The sequence below is a fragment of the Argiope bruennichi genome, chromosome 7 (assembly GCF_947563725.1).
Source record: "Argiope bruennichi chromosome 7, qqArgBrue1.1, whole genome shotgun sequence".
Classification (NCBI taxonomy): domain Eukaryota; kingdom Metazoa; phylum Arthropoda; class Arachnida; order Araneae; family Araneidae; genus Argiope; species Argiope bruennichi.
In genome coordinates, this window is record NC_079157.1 from 31,889,748 (window position 1) to 31,916,182 (window position 26,435).

The following is a 26,435-nucleotide window of genomic DNA, read 5'->3' on the forward strand; positions in this document are numbered from 1 at the left end:
TCTCCTAAGGAGAAATTCGGGAGAGGGACCTTCTTTCAATTGCACTTCACAATTTAGTGCCTGCTTTTATTTCGCAGTCCTGATTAAATCTGTAGAAAGAGGCATTGTCTTTAAAATTAATTATTATTAACCAGCAGATTTTAGGTTTATGTTTTGTTTTGCTAACAGCTGAAACGTGCAATTAAAAAAGAAATAATTTTATTTATTATACAGCATAGATATCCGATCGAATATATCTTATAACTTTAAACGAGAAATTTATAATATATATATATATATATATATATATATAAATTTATTTATTTCATGTATCTCGGGAACGGCTCTAATGATTTGGATCAAATACTACATTTAGATAAGGTTTAGCACTTTAAGTTTATCTATATAGGCGCCTTCCCTGAAAAAAAGCGATTTTACACACAAAATTTCTTTTATAACTAACTATTAGGGCCTTTTTCTATGACTAGTTTAAATGACTAGTTCAGATGTAGGTAAGGTTGCAAAACATTCATATGTAATCAGTATGTGATTCGTAACTAAATATAAAAAAATTGCGGTTTGTTCGTGCCGCATTGAAAAGGGGCAGTCGACTCTCCATGGCCGAATGGTCATAGCACTGATCTCTTAATGAAGAGATTGTGAGTTCGAATCCCGCTTGAGACAATGCGATTCACAGTTTGTGTAAATATTTAATTCCTTGATTTTATGTTTTCCTCTATTTCATGTTCCAGAAGATTCTGGACATTTCTTTCGTTTACCAGACAACTGTTCTGGGCTTTTCTTACTGTCTCCAGAAGAGTATTCTGGAATTTTCCCTGCTAATATAAAAGCAGAAGATCTGTCACTCTCTGTAATCTCAATTGAGAGTTGAATTAATAAATTGGTTTAGCTCTACTTCTTGTGTGTGTCATTGCGTTCCACACTAAAGTATCTACGTGACAATATTATTGACTTTGTAAACGATTAATATGTTTTAATTAAGTGATCGTAACTATCTGTTTAGAGCCGGTTAAGCCTATTTTAAGCTCTCATTGCGCCTTTTATCAGATGCCTATTATCTTTACATTTTATTTCCTCTGACTTAATGGAATGCAAGCCCTCCCCAAAGAAGCAAAATTTCGTATAGTGATTTGCTTATATTTGACTGCGGTCATTCAGCAATAAATAATAAGACCGATTTATGTATCATGACCTTTAACACTTTATATAGAAAGAGATTTTGTAAATATATATATATATATATATATATATATATATATATATATATATATATATATATATATATATATATATATATATATATATATATTAAAAGAAAGGCAAAAAATTGTATAGAAAGGAAATTGATCGTTAAATGGCAATTTTTTTGAGTTTTTAGAAAATACAAATATTTTTGTGGAATTATAGATTTGGAAGATATGACCCCCGATTTCCATAAGTAAATCATTGCGATATGTCATCTGGAGGCGATTAAGCCTATTTTTATGCTAATTTAAACTTTCTGTTTGACATTTATTTCTTTATTTCCTTTATATTTTATTTCCTTTGACTAAATGGAATTTTGAAATTCTCTCCAGAGATTTTCTATTAATAATTTGCATCTTCATTATTTTGCGATATGTCGAATTAAATGCAGCTGCAAAAATATTCAGTGATACAAACTGAAACATTAATATGGCAGTTTGTTTATATTTGAATATTGCCATTCGGCAATAAGTAATAACAGCGATTTCTGTGCCGATTTATAGATTATCAGTTGGTTGTAACTGTTGATGAAGCATAGCTAACAGAGTGTCATTTTCAAATCCTTAGAACATCAAAACTTATAACATGTGAATTTAATTTTTAAAAATTATAATAGAAAATATCTTACTAAAAGAAACTGAATGCCCATTAAATCGAATATTATTTATCAATTAAAGGTGTTAGTGAAACATTATTTATGACAAATTGGATATATTATTATTATTATTTTTGAAATAACAATCTTAATTTCAAATCATTAAATCAACGATCAATAAAAATTTAAAATATATATCTTAAATTTCAAATAAGATTTTTTTTACTATAAGATACATATTCCTATAAATTCGGAAGGCCGTATTATCTATAGATTATAGATGTTAATAAAGCATAACTTACCGGGTAACTATTGAAAATAAGTCTTGCCTTATAATCATTAGACCATCAGCAGAAAAACCAGGAAAGAAAGTCTCCCAAAAACTTTCTCGCATACTCTCTAATAAATTTGGCGCGCCAGAAAACGCTTTACATGCAATTGTCTTGAAATACAGGGTGTTCATTAATTATTGTCGGGGTTTCCGTACCTCATAACTTTTGAATAAAAAATATTACGCAAAAACCGATTACGTATTCGTAAATTACAACTCAAAGAATTTTATTAATGATATTAAAGTGTAAAGCTTGCACAATTTGCACTTTGTATGCATTCAGCTGAAGGCGATTATGTATTCGTAAATTCCAAATCAAAAAATTGTGTATTCGTTATGTATTCGTAAATTACAACTCAAATAATTATGTATTTGTAAATTACAATTCAAAAAATTATGAATGCGTAAATTACAACTCAAAGAATTATGTATTCGTAAAGTACAACTCAAAGAATCGCCTTCAGCTGAATGCCTACAAAGTGCAAATGGTGCAAGCTTTACACTTTAATATCATTAATAAAATTCTTTGAGTTGTACTTTACGAATACGTAATCGGTTTTTGCGTAATATTTTTTATTCGAAAGTTATGAGGTACGGAAACCCCGGCAATAATTAATGAACACCCTGTAGTTAAGAATTTTTAACTTTTGGCGTAAATTTGCATTTTTACTGAATCTATCCTGTCATCCTTGGCGAGTTATTTGGAGAATAATCCCGGGCACGCTTTAATATAATAAAAAAAAATCGAATTTGTGTTTTAATCATGTTTTTCTCAACCGACTGAAATAAGAATTTGGCACAAAATGCCATATTAAATTTTATATGTTTAAGTCATTTCGTTTTTGAATTATTGCATTTACTTATTTCTGAAAGTACAGACCGACAGACAGTCAACCCGTAGTTGGATGTGATATAAATTGGCAGGTGCCTACACTATAGATGTTGATTGTGTGTCTAACTTTCTTCGTTTTGTAACATATATTCGAACAGGTGGACAGACTTGCTCTAAATAGATTTTACACAAAATTTGATAGAAATCTGCTAATTTGTTGTAATCGTATGCCAAATCTCAACTGTCTAGCTCAAAGCGGTTTTGAGTTATCTTTATCACAAACAGACGGTAATGTTCCAAAAATGTGTTCTTCGAACTCATGGAGGTCTAAAATAAACGGATTGGTCAAAATCCAGAGTTAGAATCTTTTGATGATTACTATATTTTATATGTACTATATATACGAGAAATTAATAATCTTTTAAATATATCCCTTGAATTCAAATAAAAATTATTATGGAAAGTAACTTACAAAACAACTAAATCCTAGTTTAATTATATGTTATTTATTTGTTAGAGATATTAATAGCTTGGTTTACAGAAAATTCTATCGAAAATACCGATTTTAACTTCAAACCATTTGAACATCGGCAGATAAATAAGAGCTAAAACATGTGCCTTTCATTTCAATTTCAACGAATATTTTTAATGTAGAAAACAAATTCATAAAGAATCTAATGGCCATTTACTCTAATATTATCTATATTCGAGTAAATCTAAGAGTTAAGAGATATTAATGAAACAGAGCAAACGGATTATCATTCTAAAACTGATAATTTTAACTTCGAATTTTTAGAGCATCAGAACATAAATAATTCTTAAAATATGCAACTTAAATTTAAAAAAAAATTATAATAGAAAGCGGCTTGCCTAAAAACTGAACATCCATTTAATCGAATAGTATTTATTTATTAGCGATGTTGATTTAACTTGACTCATTGGATATCTCATTGAAAATACCTTTCTTCAAAACATTTGATAAATAACACTTAAAATCAGCAAATAAATAACACTTAAAATATTATCTTTAATTTCAAAGAATATTTTTACTGTAGAAAGCCGAATTTTGCAAAAGTGAATGCCCATTTAAGCGAAAATAGTCTGTTTTTTTTCAGCTGCTGGTAAAGCATGGTTGACTACATATTAACTTCAAACCTGGTCTTTTAAAAACAGAAGTTTTACTTTTTAAAAAAATTCAACCGATCAATGTTTAGAGTTATAAAAGAACATAAGCGTTTTTGTATTACTATAATCATTATTTGGAAATGAGGGAGAAAAAAGGAAATTTTCTCACATGAACTCCCTCCTCCTCCGATTCCAAATTAATCCATAGTAATCAAAAACTAAACCTCAGTGATCAAAATTGATTTAATGGTAAGTTTTTACGGCTTAGATTTGTAAATACGAAATAATTCATAATTAAAATGGCTTTCAACATCTTAATCTCGTTGTAATCCGATCGCAACGATACATATTAATTCATGTGTGTCTAAATACTTTGGAAACAAGTAGGAATGGAAACACTGCAAACTACGCCTTCAAAAAAAATAATAAAGTATCTAGATGGAACATTTTCGTATTTTGTGCATGGGAAAAAAAATTCCTTAATTCCTTGTGAATTTTTTTTTCTCACTTCAATAAACAAGCAGAAAATAACTTTCTCGTTTTTCTCTTAATATTCAGCCTTAGTTTTTTTTTTTTTTTTTTTTTTTTTCCGAACCAGCTAGAGTAGTCTCTCCAAAACTTTCTCACACTCTCTCTAATAAACTTGTCATGCCGAAGAGCGCCTTGAATAGCATTAGCGTACAAAAATTAGGAAATATTTACTTATGGCGTGAATTTAGCATTTTTCCTGAATCTGTCGTATCATGCTTGGCGAGTGCTTTTGGCAATTTTCCCCTGAGATTAATAGTATCCGAAAATCGAATTAGTACTTTAGACACGTTTTTCTTGGAACAAAGGAACAGATTAGAACAAAGATTTGACACAAAACTGCACTTGTAGTCGCAAAATCCCGCACAAAATTTGATATATTTAAGAATTTATTATTTTGAATTATCACTTTAGCATGTATCTGAAAGTACAGATAATCAAGCCTTTGTTAAATCTGGCTTAAAATTTGACAGATGTCTACATTACAGATGTTAAATATATATACCGAATCTTATCTATTTAGTTCTCTTCGTTTTGTAGTTATAGTGTTAAATTATAATAAAACTACCAGACAGATGGACTTTTCCTGAATAGAGATTACGCAAAATTTTATAGTAATCTCCAAATTCCGTGTCAAAACCATATAGAGAATTTCAACCGCCTAGATCAAAGCTTTTTTGAATTATCTTTGTCACAGGAAATCAGACAGATGGACATTTTCGAAAAAAGAGGTAAAAAATGCGGATATTTGTCAAAATCTCTTTTGATAAATCTCCATAATTCAATCTATTATTGGAAATCAGACAAAGAAATTATATTAAAAATTATCAAAATTTTAGCAATACTTTGCTTGTCTATTTAATTGATATAATTAAAAAGACATTTTTAAAAATTTAAGAGCGGTGTAAAATTTATTTCTGTGTAATAATATTTTTGGAAGCTATCGTAGAAAAATGTTAAAAATTAGCTTCATTTTCAATGAATTAAAGTTCTAATTAAAAGTTCGAAAAAGATCCTCGGAGATGCGCATTTCCACCTTCCAAGGTATACAAGCGATAAATTTAGTAGCTGTAGATTAAATGGTCTAACCTACAGAGCACCAATACGCACATTTATCTTTATTATTAGCATAGATTCTTATTTGAAACTTGGAAAAATTCTTCTACCAATAAAAATGCAGAATTGGCTACAATGTAAATATGAAACATTCAAGGAATAAAAAAAGGCATAAATAGCATATGTTACCGTTAAAGTATGAAATCCGTTATTTTATAGAATACCTAGTTATTCCATGAAATAACTGATCGTGTCCGTTAAAGTGTAAAACTCTCTTGTATTTCATGGTTTAACTAGTTATTTCATAGAATAACGATCTGAAGCCCGTTAAAGTGCAAAATAATCTATATCATATATCTCGCACGACAAATGCATTTACCTTCCACCCCTACTGCATTTATGTTTTTGTTTGTTTGTTTTAGAAATAAAAAATGTTTTTGTTTTAGAAATAATGGTCTTTGTAATTCCAAGTGTCATTTTAGTAATCCTTGTTGTAACAAATGATTTTATGGTACGTTTCCATAAATACCATTTATACGCTGCATAAATTAGATAAATTGCTTCTTTTTCATTTTAATTGTCTATCATTAGTTTCATTTCATTTTAGATAAATTGTTTATTTTACACTTTAACTGTCTCTCATTAGTTTAATTTCATTTTAGATAAATTGTTTATTTTACACTTTAACTGTCTCTCATTAGTTAATTTATAGAATACCTAGTTATTTCATAGAATAACTAGTTAAAGTGTCAAATTAATAACATATTACACACTTTAACAGACACGATTAGTTATTTCATGGAATAACTAGGTATTCTATGAAATAACTGCATTATATACTGTAATGGTAACACATATACAGAATCTTAAAAGCAATTTTTAAAAATAGTTCTGAAAAGACTAACAAAGAACACGGTGCACAAGCAGAAAAAAATTTTCTGCTTGTGCAGAAAAAATAATTTTTTCACATTCGGAAAAACACGATTACAATGGTCTATATCAATATGTATTTCATTTAAATGAGTTCCATTTTTATGTATCGATGATTATATCGAAATATATCGTGCCATTAATTCAGGATTAAAAAGACACGCTTACATGCTCTAGATAAATATTGGTTTAAATGACTCGATTGTGTGTTTAATCGATCAAATCAACACAAAATAGATTAATTGTATTTATAATGAACTTTTGTACGTTAATAATATTTACGTTATAAAAAATAATTTATGTATCTCATGAATTAATGTTAATATCGTACAATAATATTTGATTATATACAAAGTATATGATTTTGCTATTAACATCGGATGATTATAATATAAGGCTTATTAAATGTCTTTAATTATGTCTGTAAATGTATTTGATATATAGACGGTCTATTTGATATATAGATTGATAAGTACCTTAAAAATTTCATTTTCTTTGCATTGTAAATCATTAAAACAGCAGTAAAATATTTCAGATGAATAAATTGCTTATTTTGCAGTGCATTAACTGCATAAGATATTGAGAAATTATTAAATGAACTTGAAGAATAAAATATGCAGACATTTTTAATATATGAAATTTTTCATAAAAAGACTTTTATCATATTTGGAATTATAGAACATATCGTTTGGAAATATAAAATGGCATTAAACTTAAATTATACAAATTTTAAAATCAATTTAATTTTTCACAAAATAGAATTCAAATGGTTTTATAAAGTAAACTATGCGGAAATTAAAAGATTACCTTTAAAAAAATTATTTAATTAAAAAAATGATTTTTTAATATAATTATCTGCTTTAATAAAAAACCAAAATAACTCAATTATGTATGCTTAATTAATAATCATATTAAAATTAAAACCATATAAAAACACTGCAGTATTTTTTGAAATTTATACTTATTATTAATATATACTTTGTTATTTTGCATCAATTATTTTTTTTAATTTCTTTCAATTTCTTATAAATTCATCAATAAACTTATAAACCAGTCTTTTAAAGAAACATGGGGCTTAATAGAACGCAAAATATTCTGGAATATTCTGAAAAATGATGTAGGCCTAATTTTTATAACTTACATAACTTCGCTTATATGGTGCTACAATAACAAATAATAAATTTCGCACATTCAAATTCGCAATTAAAAAAAAAATAGGATTACTTTTCCTCATCTTTGGAAAAGTGGATTTTTTGTGATATTATAATTTTTTTTAAATTTAATATTCTTAATGTTTGAACAGACTTTTTTATAAAGCCTTTAAGATTTTTTTACACTTATTTTTATTTTTGCACTTACACACGTTTTAATGCTATTTTACATCGTTAGATGCTATTTTCTCAAATTCTAATCTTCGACAGATTTTTCTGACAAAAACCTTCATAATTTAAAAATTAACGCAAATATTTTTGTTCGAATTTGTTATAAAAATTTTTCAGTGTGGTCTTCTGTTCCTGAACTAGATAATAAGTAATCTCTTCATTTAGAAATATTTTATAGTTGTTTTATTGCTTCACAATGTGGAAAAATTGAAAATTTCATGTTATTTATCACCGATTCACTGAAAAAAAATGGATAGAAATAGAGCTTACTTTTTAGTTCAAAAACTAGGTAATGCATTTTTTAAGCTATGTATAGAATTCTAAGCAAATCATTTGATAAGCCTCTGAAGTAGATCTTTGATTTATAATTCTTCTTAGCAAAAAAAAAAAAAAAAAAAAAAAAAAAAAAAAAAAAAACTATTTTTTCGAATTTAAAAAAAAAAAAAAAAAAAAACTTTTTAGACTTATTGGTATATTTTAATTCATAGATGTGGGGGTTTCTTTCCTCAATATTTTTAATGCAAATATTCAAAAATATAACAATTTTCGAATTTTTTTTTCAAAAAATTTATTCTGAATGTCACATACCTTAAAATATCAATACACTGTGTAATTAGAATCAACAAATATTCGAATATGTTACCTGATCAAATCAGAATAAAATTTTCAGCACTTATCAAGGTAAGATATTTTTTATCAGTTTATTAAGCATTTATTAGTGGAATTTACCTAGTTTTTATGCAAAAAAAAGAGCTTAGGACTTGTAAACGTTTTTGTTAACAGCCATTGTTTAACAATTTCTTTGAACGGAAGACATCTCAAAATTCATTCCCAGAGAAATCAATATCGCTGATTGTCGGTTACTGAAATTCAAACCATTCGAAAACATGACAAGATCCCTCGCCAAGTGCAATCGAGCAAAACTATTCTTCCATTTACCCCGGGGACAAACCGAAAAGAAAGAGGGACGGCCTATCCTTAGAGGACAACGAAAATAAACAACAAAACTTGCCGAAATAGCTATGCGACGCATAAAAAAAGAGCAGAAAAAAATTCCACTTTTCTACCATTCCTAAATGACAGTCATTTTGGTGAGGAAAGGCCCGCATGCACACCTGTGAACTATAGAGGGCGCTACTGTACGTCCTTCCTGGCGGAGTGGGAGGGTCGCACAGTAGCTCCCGGTAGACCATGATGAGACACACCCTCGGCAAATGTCCCCTTTTTTTTTACGACCACTGCAAAAACTAGCCAGAATTGAGTGTTTTTAGGTTGGTTATGTCTGGAGTTGTTGGCTACTGGAAAGTGGCGTGAGTTTGACAGACAGCATAATCAGGAAGACGAAGAAAATGGGTGGCATCCAATTCGATTGTTGTGCAATTTAACAAATGAAACCTGTGGGAGATGATGTTCCTCTGTTAGGGTGGGCGAAAAAAAAAGAACTGTGTTATTACATGAATGACAATGATCAATCAGATGGGGCCGCTCATTGTGATATAAATAAATCGTTCGATGTGTCTTTGTAGTTATGTTGTTACTTATGCACTTGCCATTGAGGAGCCCGCTGACTAAGTCAGCAATTTAAGCCGAGTTTGCGCAGTAGCTTCTGAAGGTGAAGGCCTCTGAGCATCCGAGGGCAGAAGTCTGATTTCTAGGTCATATGAAGATGGCATTCACACAATCGCTTGCACAACCCCTTTTTACAGGGAGGTGAGGGGCTCTTTCACACATCTCACAGATAGAACACAGGGGAAAGAACAACCATGCCGGACCAGGACGCCCAGATCACGAAGAAGATGCGCTACCCTTAGGCCAGGACGCCGGCGTCTTTGTAGTTATTAAAAAACAAAGGCCATCCAATTAGCTATCAAAAAAGTTTACAAATTTTATAAAAAGAGGTATATTAGAATAAGGTAATAAAAGGAAAGAAGAGTGCACAGTGGCATGGAGAGGGGAGGGGGAATGCTGATAACCAGGACACCAATTTTACAGGCGCCATTTATTAATCAATCAAAATATCAATGCGTCTGTATTAATTTTCCAAGAGCAAATATGGTAATGAGACGAGAAATCACGCACAACTTGCTTTTTTTTCATCATTGATGACAATTGGGGAAGAAAACACATCACAATAACTTGCATGATTAAATGGGATCTGCAGAGGAAATAAAAACAGCCCATCTGGAAGAAATGGACCATCAATAAAATTTATATCATTAAAAATAATTTTTTTAATCATTCTGAGAATTAGAAACAAAAAAAAAAACAACTCATCAATAAAATTATCATCATTAAAAAGACTTGTAAAAAATATTCTAGAAATGAGAGGGACAAAAAGGACAGTCAATAAAATGTAAGTAAATTTGTTTTTTTAATTTTCTAGAAATGAGAGGGGGAAAAACGGTCCATTAATAAAAACTGTATCTTTAAAAAGATTTTCTTTTAGAAAAATTATCTACAATTCAGAGTAAAATAGTGCATTCTACCATTTTTAAATTTACATCATTAAAAATTTTTTTAATATTCTGGAAATCTAAAGGGAAGAAATGGACCATTAATAAAATTTGCATCATTAAACAGAAATTAAAAAAAAAAACATTCCGGAAATGAGAGGGAAAAAACAGCTCATCAATAAAATTAGCATCATCAAAAAGAATTTTAAAAAATATTCAAGAAATTAGAGAGAGAAAAAAATACAATCAATAAAATTTACAACATTAATGATTTTTTTTTAATTTTCTAGAAATGAGAGGGGAAAAACAGTCTAATAATAAAAGCTGTATCATTTTTTAAAAAGATAAATGCCTTGCAAATCAGAGGAAATAGTCCATCGTGATTTTTTTTTTTAAATTTTTATCATAACAAATTTATTTAATATTTTGGAAATCTAAAGGAAAGAAATAGACCATCAGTAAAATTTTCATCATTAAACAGAAATTTAAAAAAAAAACATTCCGGAAACGAGAGGGAAAAACAGCTCATCAATAAAATTAACATCATCAAAAAGAATTTTAAAAAATATTCTAGAAATAAGAGGGGGGAAAAAAGACAATCAAAAAAATTTACAACATAAATGATTTTTTTTTATAATTTTTCGAGGAATGAGAGGAGAAAAGACAGTCCATTAATAGAAGCTGTATCATTTTTTAAAAAGAAAAATGGCTTGCAAATCAAAGAAAAAAATAGTCCATCGGGATTTTTTTTTTAATTTTTATCATAACAAATTTATTTAATATTTTGGAAATCTAAAGGAAAGAGATAGACCATCAGTAAAATTCTCAACATTAAACAGAAATTTAAAAAAAAAAACATTCCGGAAATGAGAGGGAAAAAACAGCTCATCAATAAAATTAACATCATCAAAAAGAATTTTAAAAAATATTCTAGAAATAAGAGGGGGAAAAAAAGACAATAAAAAAAATTTACAACATTAATGATTTTTTTTATAATTTTTCGAGGAATGAGAGGAGAAAAGACAGTCCATTAAGAAAAACTGTATCATTTTTTAAAAAGAAACATGGCTTGCAAATCAGAGGAAAAAATAGTCCATCGAGATTTTTTTTTATTTTTATCATAACAAATTTATTTAATATTTTGGAAATCTAAAGGAAAGAAATAGACCATCAGTAAAATTCTCAACATTAAACAGAAATTTAAAAAAAACATTCCTGAAATGAGAGGGAAAAAACAGCTCATCAATAAAATTAACATCATCAAAAAGAATTTCAAAAAATATTCTAGAAATAAGAGGGGGAAAAAAGACAATCAAAAAATTTTCAACATTAATGATTTTTTTTAATAATTTTTCGAGGAATGAGAGGAGAAAAGACAGTCCATTAATAAAAGCTGTATCATTTTTTAAAAAGAAAAATGGCTTGCAAATCAGAGGAAAAAAATAGTCCATCGGGATTTTTTTTATTTTTATCATAACAAATTTATTTAATATTTTGGAAAATTAAAGGAAAGAAATAGACCATCAGTAAAATCTGCATCATTAAACATAAATTTAAAAAAACATTCCGGAAATGAGAGGAAAAAATAGCTCATTGATAAAATTAATATCGTTAAAAAGAATTTTAAAAAAGTATTTTATAAATGAGAGGGAAAAAATACATTCAATAAAATTTTCAACATTAAAAATTTATTTAATTATCTAGAAATAAGAAGGGGAAAAAAACAGCTCATTAATAAAATTTACGCCATTAAAAAGAAATTTTAAAAAATATATTCTGGAAATTAGAGGAAAGAAATAACCCATCAATAAAATTTACAAATATCCAACAAGAATTTTTTTTATCTATGCAGCTTTCTCTGTTGCCTAACTAGATTAAATCTTTTGTTTTGGAATGATATTGATTTAGTAAGGAGTCTATTGAGCATGAGATACTGTGGATACCGCACATTTCATGTATTACATTATAATGTCTGTTGGCGACTTAGTTTTAGTTGGAAAATACGGTTCTACCTTCCATGTACCATGGAAAACACCACAGATAAGGGGTTAATATGAAGATGAAGCAAAAGATTGGTTTCTTCAGATAATAATTTCAAAAGCTATAATCCAGGGAAGAAAACATCAAATCAACGTTTCGAAATAAAAAATCCGTCGATGATAAAGATAATTTTGAAAGTATTGATACAATTGTTTTTATATTTATAAATGGATAGCGTTAATATAATATCACTTAAGCAATAAATGTCTGAAAACCGTTAATAAGTGACCTCGTTCTGCGAGAAATTCGAGTAAAGAATCCTTCTGTCTTTTAAAACAGTTTTGAAATCAGATAGAGAAATAAATAACATTGTGACTATTAAATTGGCATCAGCAGTCAATCAGTATTTTCATTTTTTTAAGATAGCATAAAATTCGCAGTTAATAATTTCTGAAGATATCACTGAAAAACTAATTTATGCAATCAAAAATAAATTTTTTTAACTGCCACTGCACAATTTCGGATAATGTTTTTGTTATTATTATTATTATTATCGTTGAGATGCATAAAAAGTATTCTTGATTAATTTTCGCCACAAGTTGAAAAAGTTGGCACGGCAGCATTTTGCTTACTAACAATGAATAAATGATAAAAAGAAATCTTGGCAAGCTATCAGAAACACCAAATTTGGGTACCTTACTTTAATGCACGTCTCAATCTAGTTTTTTACAGCACTACGCAGAAGATTAGCATCGTGCTGAGCAGGTTTCAATTATTAATTAGAAGAAAGGAGTTCCATTCTTTCCTCTTTCTATCTGTGTGTGTGTGTGAAACTCTGTATGTATGTATGTATGTATGTATGTGTGCGTGTGTGTGTCTGTATATATGTGTGTGTGTGTGTGTGTGTATCTCTGTATATATATATGTGTGTGTGTGAGAGCGTCTCTGTGTGTGTGTGTATCTCTGTATATATATATATGTGTGTGTATCTCTGTATATATATATGTGTGTGCATCTCTGTATATATATATGTGTGTGTATCTCTGTATACATATATATGTGTGTGTGTGTATCTCTGTATATATATGTGTGTGTTTGTGCGTATGTGTGCGTGTGCGTGTGCGTGTGTGCGTGCGTTTCCCATTGTATATATGTATATATAATGTATATACATGTGTATGTGTGTATGTTTCTCTTTGTATATATATGTGTGTGCTTGTGCGTATGTGTGTATGTGTGCGTGTGCGTGTGTGCGTGCGTTTCCCATTGTATATATGCATATATAATGTATATACATGTGTATGTGTGTGTGTTTCTCTCTGTATATCTCTGTGTGTGTGTCTCCCTTTGTATATATATATGTGTGTGTGTGCGTGCGTGTGTATCTTTCTCTATGTGTATCTCTCTTTGTAAGTATGTCTATGTAATTATATATGTGTGTGTGTATCTTCCTTTCTGTGTATCTCTGCCTGTGTATGTATCTCCCTTTGTATGTATGTATATATATGTGTGGGTGTGCGTATCTTCCTTTCTGTGTGTGTATCTCTCTTTGTATATATGTATATATAACATACATATGTATGTGTGTCTCTCCCTCTCTGTACGTGTGTATATCTCATTCTGCTCTCTCTCTCTCTCTGTACGTCTGTGTTGCATGTGTGCGCATCGCTCTCTCTCTCTCTTTCAATTTTGAGATGTTTATTTATCAATTAATTATCGAATAGCGCGATTTTAAAATTTAATTTTAAATTCAAGCTTTGCTTATTTATGGTCAGCAATTTATCTGGCATATGTGTTCACACTTTTAAAACTTCTTAAGAATGAGTAATCTCATTCTTAATTTTCACAATTCAAACACTCTCTGCATCTTTTATTTATTGTCTGTCACAACAATAACCAAGTCAGCTTTATTCACTGTAAACATACTAAATCAAACAAATTTTTAATTTATTTTTCGCAAGACCTCTTCTTAACGAATTAAGTTCACTACTTTAATATTATCAATGGCCATTGCATAGAAACTTTCTTTGAAATATATCCAAACTTAAAATCGCAGTAACAATTCTGATATAGAATTTCACAATTAAGCATTGGAAAATAAAGTTCCACGATGAAACTGGTGTACTTTACCTAATACCAAGGCCATCAAATTGCATAGTACCAATCCAGTGTTCAAATGGGTTTTTAGCTCTATAATTTTAAATGTAGCCTCTTTTAAATACACTGTACAGGAGCATGTTTAGAATTATAGCTTCGCATGTAAAGATAAACTTACGCCAATTACCAGCATTAAAACTCTCTAAACTTCTGAAGAACCAGAACTCGCTCCCTACTGTTAAGGAAGTTCACATAAATCATGAAAATAGCCATCGTCAAATAAACTCTTTCCCACGTTCCTAACCCAGTGCGGCTCCGGTAATATTAGCGCTCTAAACACCGGCTTCCATGGGCCAAATGCGCGCCAGGACAGTCATTTGTGTAGCCCGCATGCATCAGAGGATGGACAAGTGACAAATGGATATTCGGCACGAAGTAGCGCTTAATGGGGATGGTTGGCGCTACCGTGCCTTCTGCCGCCAAAATTCCTTGCCCCGCTTCAATGGAGTGACGCTCTCGCTTCTGAAGTTCTCTAATTACTTGTGGTACGCAAAATATCAAACACTACAAATTGTGCATGGGTTTTTTTTTTTATGGGAGGCCGCTGACGCTATAGATAGAAACGGGGTCTCAAGAAATTCTGGTTGAAACTGGCGTAGAATGGGTAGTTCTCACCGGGGTAGAAGAAATAATTCTTTGAGTTGAACAAGCCAGTAACTCCACAGGTTTAATTGTTAATTTTTCTTCCGACTTTGCTGTCCATCATGTTCATATCTTTCTTAATTTATATCCACATTTTAAAAAATAGAATTAAAAATTATTTTGATATCTATTAAAAGAGATGAGAATGTTGTTTCCTAATTTTGAATGCATTTACTTAGGGTTGTCAATTATAAAAACACCTTTTATTGTTTATTCATTTGGGATGGACCTTGTTCTCAAGTTTTAGTTTATGGAAATTTTGTTAGATTATTCTGCTAATCAACTGCGTTTGCACTTCCTGTTTTATGAAATGCAAAAGAAAATTCAGTTTCTATATACAAATAGTAGTGTAATCGTCAGAAGAATTTAAAATTTCGGTGAATCGTCGCACATTTCATATTTCTCAACATCAAAAAGAAATCAAAGTATGTCTATCACTTTTGGCGATAAAAATATGAAGATTTGGCTGAAATAAGTCATTTTTGCAACATAATACGAAGTTCCAAACATAAAGCGGGGAACTAAATTAAAGAAAATAATATATCAGATAAAACGCACAACACAGTTTTGATGAAAAACAAATTTGCAATAGATAATTGCTCATTGTTTGGATTGCATGAGTGCAACATGTAACGATGCATGTATCTCTTTGAACTGCAAGTCCTCTGAACTTTTAAATTAAGTAATCCAAATTTTTGTTATTGATACTATGTCTCATTTATATTCAAAGATTATGTAATACTGTATGTGAATATGTTGGACATTTTTTATGATGCATTTTTTTTCTCTCTTTTACTTAAGTCACTGATAAAAAGCTCTTTGTAGTATCTGCTCTTTACGTTTGTACCCCATGTTTTATAGTAAAAAAAAAAATACCTGTTTCTGTATTCCTGATATACCTTCAATCTAAATAACTCATGCCTTTAAATTGATTGTCCCATGATTTTTGAAACATCTTGTTAAGATCTTAATTGAATCAAAACAGTAGAACAAATCAGAATTTATCATTTAGTTAAGTGGTTAATGCGACTTTGATGTTGGATCAAGAAAAAGTAATCCTGGGCATACGATCATCTTTTAATGTCACGAAGCCCGCGTACAAACCAGAATTTCAAAAAACCTGTGATAGTCTAGCGCATAACTAGATTATTAAATAAGGAAAATAGGCTTAAGGACCCCATTTAGAGAGACATCAGGCCCTCGAGATTTTTTTTTGGGGGGGAGGACCCGGGGAAGGCAATTTGAAAGTTATTTTATGCTTTCTTTTAATTGTAAAGGCCATGCAATTGAAATTATTTAAATTAAAATTAAGTATTGTTTTAATTAAATTTATAATATTTTTTGGCAATATTTTTAATCTATTTGTAATTCGAAAAAAATCCTTCAATTAAATGTTATTTCGATTGCACTAAAAAAATTTGTTACTTTTTTAATATTTAAAAAATTTAAAATATCAATCGTATGTTTTTATTGATGCACGGTATACTGAAACAGACTTTTTAGAAAATGATCTGCAACTAAGCGTTTTTCCACTTCAGTTGTCATAATAATTCAGATTATTTTTAAATGTGTTGCAAGTAGATTAAGTTATATAAGTACTTATGCAAAATAATAAGCATAATTACTTTAAAGTAGAAATATAAATCGACTAAAGAAATTTAAAATGGCAAAGGAAACTTAAATCGACTAAAAATTATTTGGTTGCGAAAGTTTGGGAAGAGAAAGTGATCTCAAGATTTGATTGCTTTAGAATCCCTGGTCATGGGCAAGTTAAAAAGTCTCAGTATAGAAAATAGAAATTTGAAAATAGATTCTACCGTTAGTTCGCTTTAATTCTAGTGAGCATAAAATACGCCGTCGAAAATCATTTGTTTATTAGCTGTTATGGTATGGATGTTTGGAAAGGAGTTCATGTCCTCGTCGTCTGACAACGGTCTCACTATGTGAGGTAAATTCCAAAACAGACCATTTTATTTCAGAATGGTATTTTAATATAATTAAACAAAATTTAAATCTGATGCATCAATAAATTAACCAGAAGAATCATTCTTGATGTGCATGGTACTTGCTTCTCTCAAGGTTTTTTGCTTTCTTTTATATGAAGTGTTCTTAAAATAAGTGTTATTCGAAAGTATTCTGTATCAAGCGAATTCGAAAATTCGTTTTTTGGCGCTTTATCTCAACGCTCTATATCTTCCTGTTCAGCTCAGTTATATTTACGTCCTGTTTTAAAGCAACACAAGGGCTAATTTGGGGCGGACCTCACAATTTTGAACCGCAGTCGGATGAGGAGGGCGACACCTGAGTTAGCACCTCTCACTCCAACCCAGCTTGAGGACGCTCGACCCCGATGGATTTAATGCGTACCAGACTCGCTTACACGAGGGATTTTCGGTGGAACCGGGTTTTGAAACCTGAAATCATCCGGTTCTGAATTCGAGGCCTTACCACCAGGCCACCGATGCTTCGGATCTTTCTGAACCCGAAAAACAAGTTTTTGGAATTATATTTGCCTGTCTTTCTTTGAACATGATAATTCAAAAGAACTTTGAGCTAGATGAATGGGATTTGTATGCGGTCTTTATATCAAATTTTAAATGAGGCTATTCACAAAAAGAGTGTCTGATTGGATATCCGAATTTTAGTAAAAAGATAGATGGATACAATTTTGTACACATATTTGCTGTCTAAAAAATTGAATCAAATTTTGAACCAAATTTTTCAAAGAGTTAACCATGTATCCATTTGTATTTTCACGTGAATATATATATATATATATATATATATATATATATATATATATATATATATATATATATATATATATATATATATATATATATATATATATATATATATATATAAAACGATTTAGCTATGAAATTTGATGCGCAGACTTAACATTTTAAATGTACAAATAAAATTTTTCACATAATCTTTCCGTGAACGCGATACGCTAGCTCAAAAGAATTTGGAGCTAGTTGAATGAAATTTGTATGCAGTTTTTATATCAAATTTTGAATGAGGCTATTCCCAAAAAGAAATCCTGATTGGATATCCGAATTTTAGTAAAAAGATAGATGGATACAATTTTGTACACATATTTGCTGTCTAAAAAATTGAATCAAATTTTGAACCAAATTTTTCAAAGAGTTAACCATGTATCCATTTGTATTTTCACGTGAATATATATATATATATATATATATATATATATATATATATATATATATATATATATATATATATATATATATATATATATATATATATATATATATATATATATATATATATATATATATATATATATAAAACGATTTAGCTATGAAATTTGATGCGCAGACTTAACATTTTAAATGTACAAATAAAATTTTTCACATAATCTTTCCGTGAACGCGATACGCTAGCTCAAAAGAATTTGGAGCTAGTTGAATGAAATTTGTATGCAGTTTTTATATCAAATTTTGAATGAGGCTATTCCCAAAAAGAAATCCTGATTGGATATCCGAATTTTAGTAAAAAGATAGATGGATACAATTTTGTACACATATTTGCTGTCTAAAAAATTGAATCAAATTTTGAACCAAATTTTTCAAAGAGTTAACCATGTATCCATTTGTATTTTCACGTGAATATATATATATATATATATATATATATATATATATATATATATATATATATATATATATATATATATATATATATATAAAACGATTTAGCTATGAAATTTGATGCGCAGACTTAACATTTTAAATGTACAAATAAAATTTTTCACATAATCTTTCCGTGAACGCGATACGCTAGCTCAAAAGAATTTGGAGCTAGTTGAATGAAATTTGTATGCAGTTTTTATATCAAATTTTGAATGAGGCTATTCCCAAAAAGAAATCCTGATTGGATATCCGAATTTCAATGAATACAGTAACTACAAAAAGTAAAAAGCTAGATAGATACTATTTTGTACACAGATTTGCCGTCTAAAATATAGAATCAAATTTTGAACCAAATTTTTCGAAGATTACAAAGAGTTTTCAAGACTACTAAGAGTAGAATTAAATTTTTCAAGAGTATCTATGTATTTTCGTGTGAATACAAAAAAAGAAACCATTTAGATGAAAGAAATTTTATAAGCAGCTTTGGCATTCTAAATATAAAAATAAAATTTTGTATGTATCAAATCAAAATATATCAAATTTTGAATTTAATCCATCAAAATGCTAACCGTCTGCGCGTCTGTACTTTCGCGCGCTTATAAACGTAATTATACAGAAATATTAAAAAATACATGAAATTTAGTAAACAATTTTAAAATCTGAAATGCAGATATATATGTCAAATTTTGAACTAAATCTGTCAAAGGAATGACCGTCTGTCGCTTTGTACTTCCGCATGCATTGAACCAATAATTGTAAAAAGCAAAATTGAGATTAATGAAATTTAGCATACGATAGTGTCACTAAAACTGAAATTCTTTGTCAAATTTTAGTTTCAAATAGTCGAAAAAAAGCCTCCTGTAAGTCATATTTGGTTTTTTTTACTATATTATCAAACAAAAAAACTCTCGTGTGTGATATGAGTACTCATGGGGTTCCGACTTGGTACGAGGTGGACAATTTTATGCAAGAGTAAATTGGTAGTTCTAATATTAAAAAAACAAATCCATATAATCACTAAAAATTAAAATTATCAGTGTAATAAAAATTAAGAATGACCCATGCACCATTGAATGATGCATATGTATTTTTACGTATAGTCGTTAAAAAATTATTTTAAACGTAGAATTTTATCACATTCTATATTAATATTTAAAACCAAATTATTTTCAAATACATCAATTTTTAAAAAAAATAATGATGTTATCTAAATTTATATATATTAAAGTTATGATTTCTCCTGTACTGTCAACCGAAATAATTCCTTAAAATAATTTTCATGAGAAAATATAACATTTTATATGCTTTTTTTTATCTTTTGTAAAAATGGTATATAGAAATTAATTTTTCATTCAGTATGTGAAGTGACTGATTGCTAAAATTTTCCTCAAATATATATTCCTTACGATAAATAGCCCTTTCCTTTAAAATTTTTAAAATATATAAATAAATTTATTTATTTTAATTAAATTTAATTCCATAACAGTGGAGTCGCATTGTAGTGAATTTGAGAGAAGAAACGTTTCACAACATTCTATAATATTTAAAATAATTATTAGTTAAAAGCAGAAAAAAATTAAAATGAAAAGTCATTTTAAAATCATGCTTTTATTAAAGTGCTAAAAAATAAGAAAATATTTACTTTATAAAAATGAAATAGGAAACATGAAACACTGAAAACCAAACAATAATAAAATGAATTCATAATCAACATCAAAATAAAAATTTATTAAAAATTTAAAACATATTATGAATGTAGTTAAACTGTTAAAGTATTTTACTCGTTTACATTTTTAAAAAAATTCTTTTTAGAGAACTATCAAAAACTTTAAATTTTTTTTTAATATTTGTATTATCCTGAAATGCATTTTTAAAATAATTTAATTTATTGGAGGAACTTGTTTCTATAAAAAGATACTATTATATTAAAAACCAACATATATTTTATTCTAATAGTTACTCAATAATATTTTTTTTTCTTAATTTTAGACTAAAATTGTTCCTTTTACAGATTCCATCAAAATCTGAAACTAGCCGCCTTTGGCAACTATCTTGTTCTTTCAAAATATTAATTTTAGCGGCTTTAAGCTATTGATATAGAGTGTATTTGTTTAAAACTTCTCAGCATTATTTGATGACTAAATTTATACGAATTAAACATAATTAATCTACATCAAATTACTGCATATGCAAATTTTAAAAAAATGTACATTCTGCGAAATAAAAACATAATTTAATTCATTTATCAGATTTGCTGCTAAATTCCTATATATTGTTGTTCCAAAGAAATCAAATATATATATATATATATATATATATATATATATATATATATATATATATATATATATATATATATATATATATATATAATAAAGCTCAATGTGTGTGTGTGTGTATGTTGGCGCTCTACAGGCCAGGTCATTTGACATACAGCTATCAAATTTGGTACATGTATACCTTAGAAGTCGGGAATGTGCACCTGGGGTACCTTTTTTTGAAATTTTAATTATTAATTAAAAACTAACTTTCCCGCCAAAAAAATCTTCCATTTTCCCCACCGCCAACTTTTCCGCCAAAATAATCTTCCATTTTCCCCACCTCCAAATGAGTAAGGCTTTTTCTCCCAACAGTAATGAGGCTAGGGTTAATATTTTTCGGCGGATTATTTCAAACGATTCTGTTTATTTTCTTAATGTTTGATGCATTTAAAATTAAACATTGTCAATTAATCCATATTTCAGATTCATTCTGAAGTACTTTTGAATTAAAATAACACAGAATAAAGGTAATTAAAAATGTATAATCTGCATAGCGTTACCCCAACTGGCGTAGAAAAATTCACGCATTTGCGTTACCTAACTGGCGAAGAAACTTCACGCATGCGCATTGTTCTGATTGTTGTCATGACAACCAATATCAACGTATGATTTAAATTATTTTTAGGTTAGTTGCATGCTTTTGTAAGTAAATTGTATTTATGTTAGTTATATATTTTTTGTATATGCTTATAGTTTTAAGTACACCGTTTTTTAAGTAGATTTTTTTAACCTGTTTTCAATGATTTAAATTATTTTTAGGTTAGTTGCATGCTTTTGTTATTAAATTGTATTTATGTTAGTTATATATATTTTTTGTATATGCTTATAGTTTTAAGTCCATCGTTTTTTAAGTACTTTTTTTAAACCTGTTTTAGACCGATTATTTTAAATGATTCATTTTATTTTCTTAGTGTTTGATGCATTTAAAATTAAACATTGTTAATGAATCGATCTGTTCATGATGAATCTGAGAAATTTTGTTGACAAATTCTTGAGATATTACATAAATTAAGAAAGATATTCTTTAGTGCCCATAAAGTTTAAACGCTCAGTGACTCTATTATCAGTAATCATATTATTAAAAAAAATGCTTTGTTTCAGTAAAAAATATTATTATATTAATTGCAGATTAATCATTTACACTTTAATTTAAAGCATAAATTCTACGAGGGGTAACAGAAAATTAGAGAGATACATATCACGTTATGACTGAAGGCCTTTATAATATTATGAATGAATTATATGACTATCAAAATGTGAAGTTTTAAAATATTTTGCTGAAGAATCTATTAAAGTTGGAATTGCATAAAATATTTAATTATTAAAATTTTAACGAACATTAAGATTGGCGAACCGGCTGGTCGCCAAAGGCGGCTAGTATATATATAATTTCAACATTAGCAAGATTTGAATTTTGCCTTAGTGAAAATATTGTTATAAACTGTGTATCAAATTAAATTTTAAAACATTATTGAAAAACAATCTTTCTCTTGTCATAAAGTAAATCTGATCCGAATTTCATCAAGATAGGACAAAAACTGTACACTTGTTTAAAAGATCTATAAACAAACAATCTTTATAGAGAGAGAAGAAGTTTGCTTTAAAAATATTCGAAATAAAACTTTGCAATTTTTTTTTCAATAGTTAAGGGGACAGTGGACTATATTAGACACTTTTAGGAATTATTCAGTCAGGGCTATGAAATTTTTTATGTATATGTATTAAAATATAAATACATCAAATTTCTTTAAAATTTTTTTAAACAAAATATATTATTTTTAAAAATATTTTTAAAATATATAATTTTTTAAAATTTTAAAACATTTCAGTGGATTTAATTTTTTGTTTTTTGTATTATTTTTTTCTTATTATTTAATATTAAATTATTTGGAACAAAACTACACATGATTTTGTAATTCCAATTAAATGCTAATTTTTTAGAAATATTTTTATGAACACTTTCTGAATTTTCTTAGGAATTTTATGTTTTTAAAAATAATTGACTTTTAACTAGCTAAAAATAAACTCGAAACATAAAATGCATACCCGATTTTCTTTTAATGTTTGACCGAAATCATTATTATCAATTTCATTTAATTTCTTCACAAATTAAGACACTTGGAACATTTCAAAGATATTAAAATATAATTACCATATCATTGAGAATAGTTATTAAGATGTACTTTCTTCCCTTTTAACCGTTCAAATATTTATTTTACCGAACAATGAATTTTGCAACACTATTTGAGTGAAATATAAGCGTATAATTTTGAAACGATAAAAATTAAATTGCACATTTTGGTCCATTTTTGCTTTTGTCAAAGTCCACTGTCCCCTTCAGTCACATCTTAACGTACAGTAGACTCCCGATTATCCGCACCTGCCGCACTAAGTTTTTTTTTTTTTTTTTTTGCTTCCAACAAAGAGAAAATGCTTCCAAAGCAAGAAGCAAACTCAAATGACTGATTTCTTCAAAAAGGTGTAGTTTTACAGTTATGCTTTTGTAATTACATAATACATTACAATATTAAAACAGTACATATGTATTCATTTTTCTGTGTATCCTTGACGCCTCTCGTAAGTCCAAAGCACTTTTCTGTTTTCATTAACAAAATGCATTTTAGGTTAGTTTTGAGTGATACACTAAAATATTAAGCGTTAGTTAAACATTTCCTGCTGTTTATTTTACATTTTATTTTACACAAAACGATTTTTCAAAGTTGGAATGACTGTTGTCTCTTTTGCCATACCCGTTTTTAGCTTTTTTCGGATTATCCGTGGCAGCCGCGCCACCCAATTCCGCGGATAATCGGGAATGTACTGTAATTATCACAAATTGAAACACCGGTTGCTTTTACTTCTATTATTCTCTTATTGGGAAATTATAAAAAAGGGAGTTGATCAATTCTCAACACACAAAAATGTGATTCTGCCTAATACATGCGCAGATACAATTCCGATAATAATAACATCCGGAATTGGAAAATTACACATCTGCAGATCACAGTGGACATTCCAGAGGACATCGTGCACGTAGTTGAAGGTTACAATATGCTCCTCTAGCCCTATATTAGCTAAACGTCGAACACTAAGTCCGGAGTACGGAATATTTAGGTCCATTTAATAGGGCTCCTCTAGGCGCCGTACCGAGAGCTATAATTGAGGGGTCTTTTAAAGTCCGATGTGGTGGTTTACTTTCCTCTTGTGGTTCAGCGAAGATTGGGCGAAATGGGATCTCGTCTGGGCGCCTGGCCGGTAATTTTCGCTAAGCTGCGAGACACGGTCACGATTTCTATGGGATAATTCTGCTTTAATAATTGAAATGTTTCCGAAATATTTACAAGTATGGCTTTTTTCTAGAAGAGATTTTTTCACATGCTAATTCGGAAGATCGGTGATATTATATGTTGTTTTATTTTGGGTAGATTTAAAGGTAACGGATTTATCTTGGAAGCTCCATTGTCGTTCTTAAAATTACTGCTGTAAAAATTAAAAGCAAAAAAAAAAAATCATCTATCTTATTTTGTATTTTCTGCGACTTATTGCCTTCTGTAATCGAATTCTATAAAATTTACAGTGTTCAGTAAAGTCGTTTAGAAACTTTAACCCTAAGCGAAACGCACAGCAACGAATCATTTCTGCATTAGAATGTAAAATCGAAAACGGTATCCCTGTAAACGGCTGCTTGTCAACAATTTAAGTAAAGGAATATGACACACCATCTAAAATTAATAAACGCATTGAAAAGATCTGAACATTTTGAATTCTATTTAAATTCCTAATGTATAATTATGTCTATTGTCTCAAGTTCATGCTTAATACAATCTCTGTTTCACATCCCATTATATGAACTCATAACAATATGTTCGCCATTATTTTCTTCATATAAAACTCAAACAAATTTACAACTTATTTAACGGTTCAAGTTTAATCATTAACCATATATATATTATGCATCTAAATAGCGATCACATGACTTTGTTGACTTAAAACCATGATTAGGAATAAATTTTACCCCTTAATCAGAACCTTTTTACTTTCACGTGTACAAAGTATAGAAAAGTTTAGAATCGACAAAGGCTTCGAAATCCAGATTTTGACAAATCTCCACATTTTAGACCACGCTGACGGACATTTTTGGAAAATGTCCGTCTTACTGTCTGTGGCAAAGATTATTTATCTAAACGGATGAAATTCGGTATACTGCCTTTACACCACATTTGCAGATTTCTATCAAATTTTGAATTAAATCTGTTCAGAGTTAAGTCCGTCTGTTCGGCAATTCGAATATCAGAAAACCCGATAACTATCAAACCAAAGCCTCTTAATCGATAAAATTCAGTGCACCTATTTAACCTCCTTAGCATGGACTCTTATAAAATTTTGAGCTGTCTGTCTGTCGGTAACAAAGATAACTCAAAAACGATTAGATCCAGACGGATGAAATTTGGTATACGGCTTCTATACGAAATTTGTAGATTTTTGTCAAATTTTAGCAATCCGAAAATCTGCTCAAAAGAAGTTTGTCTATCTGTCAGAATGTAATGTAACACCGAAACGGAGAGCGTTAAGTATTAAAATTCGCTACACAGATTTAAAATGCTATAGTGTAGACGCTTGTCAAATTTTGAGGGAAATCCAATCATGGTTTGACTGTCTGTCCATCTGTACTTTCAGAAACAAGTAATCACAATAACTGAGAAAATCAAAAACGCAATGAGTTAGATATATCGAATTTGGTATGGGATTTTCGGACTACAAGAGCGATTTTGTGTCAAATTTTTGTTTCAATCGGTTGGGAAATGCGTGTCTTAAACACAAATTCGGTTTTCGGATACTATCAACCGCATGCTAGGACTTAACCGCCAAATAACTCGCCAAGGATGACACGATAGATTCAGTAAAAATGCAAAATTCACGCCAAAAGTTAATATTTCGTAGAAGTAACTGTTATACGCTAATGGCATGTGAAGAATTTTCTGACAAAGAACCCGCCAAGGATTGCACGATATATTCAGTAAAAATGCTAAATTCACGCCAAAAAATATTTTTTTAATTACTGTATTCTAAGGCCATGTAAGGCGATCTCTGTCACGCCAAGTTTATTATAGAGAAAGTTTTGAGGTGACTACTTCCACTGGTTAAATTGAATAATTCAGGTTTAAGAAGCTTATATTCAAACATTTAATATGAATCGTT

At 29.0% G+C, this 26,435-nt stretch overlaps 1 protein-coding gene across 1 annotated transcript in view; it reads left to right on the forward strand.

The window, feature by feature from the left end:
• The window catches only part of LOC129976103 (protein odd-skipped-related 2-like), a 172,036-nt gene that overhangs the window by 105,287 nt on the left and 40,314 nt on the right, over positions 1–26,435 (forward strand). The window lies entirely within an intron of this gene.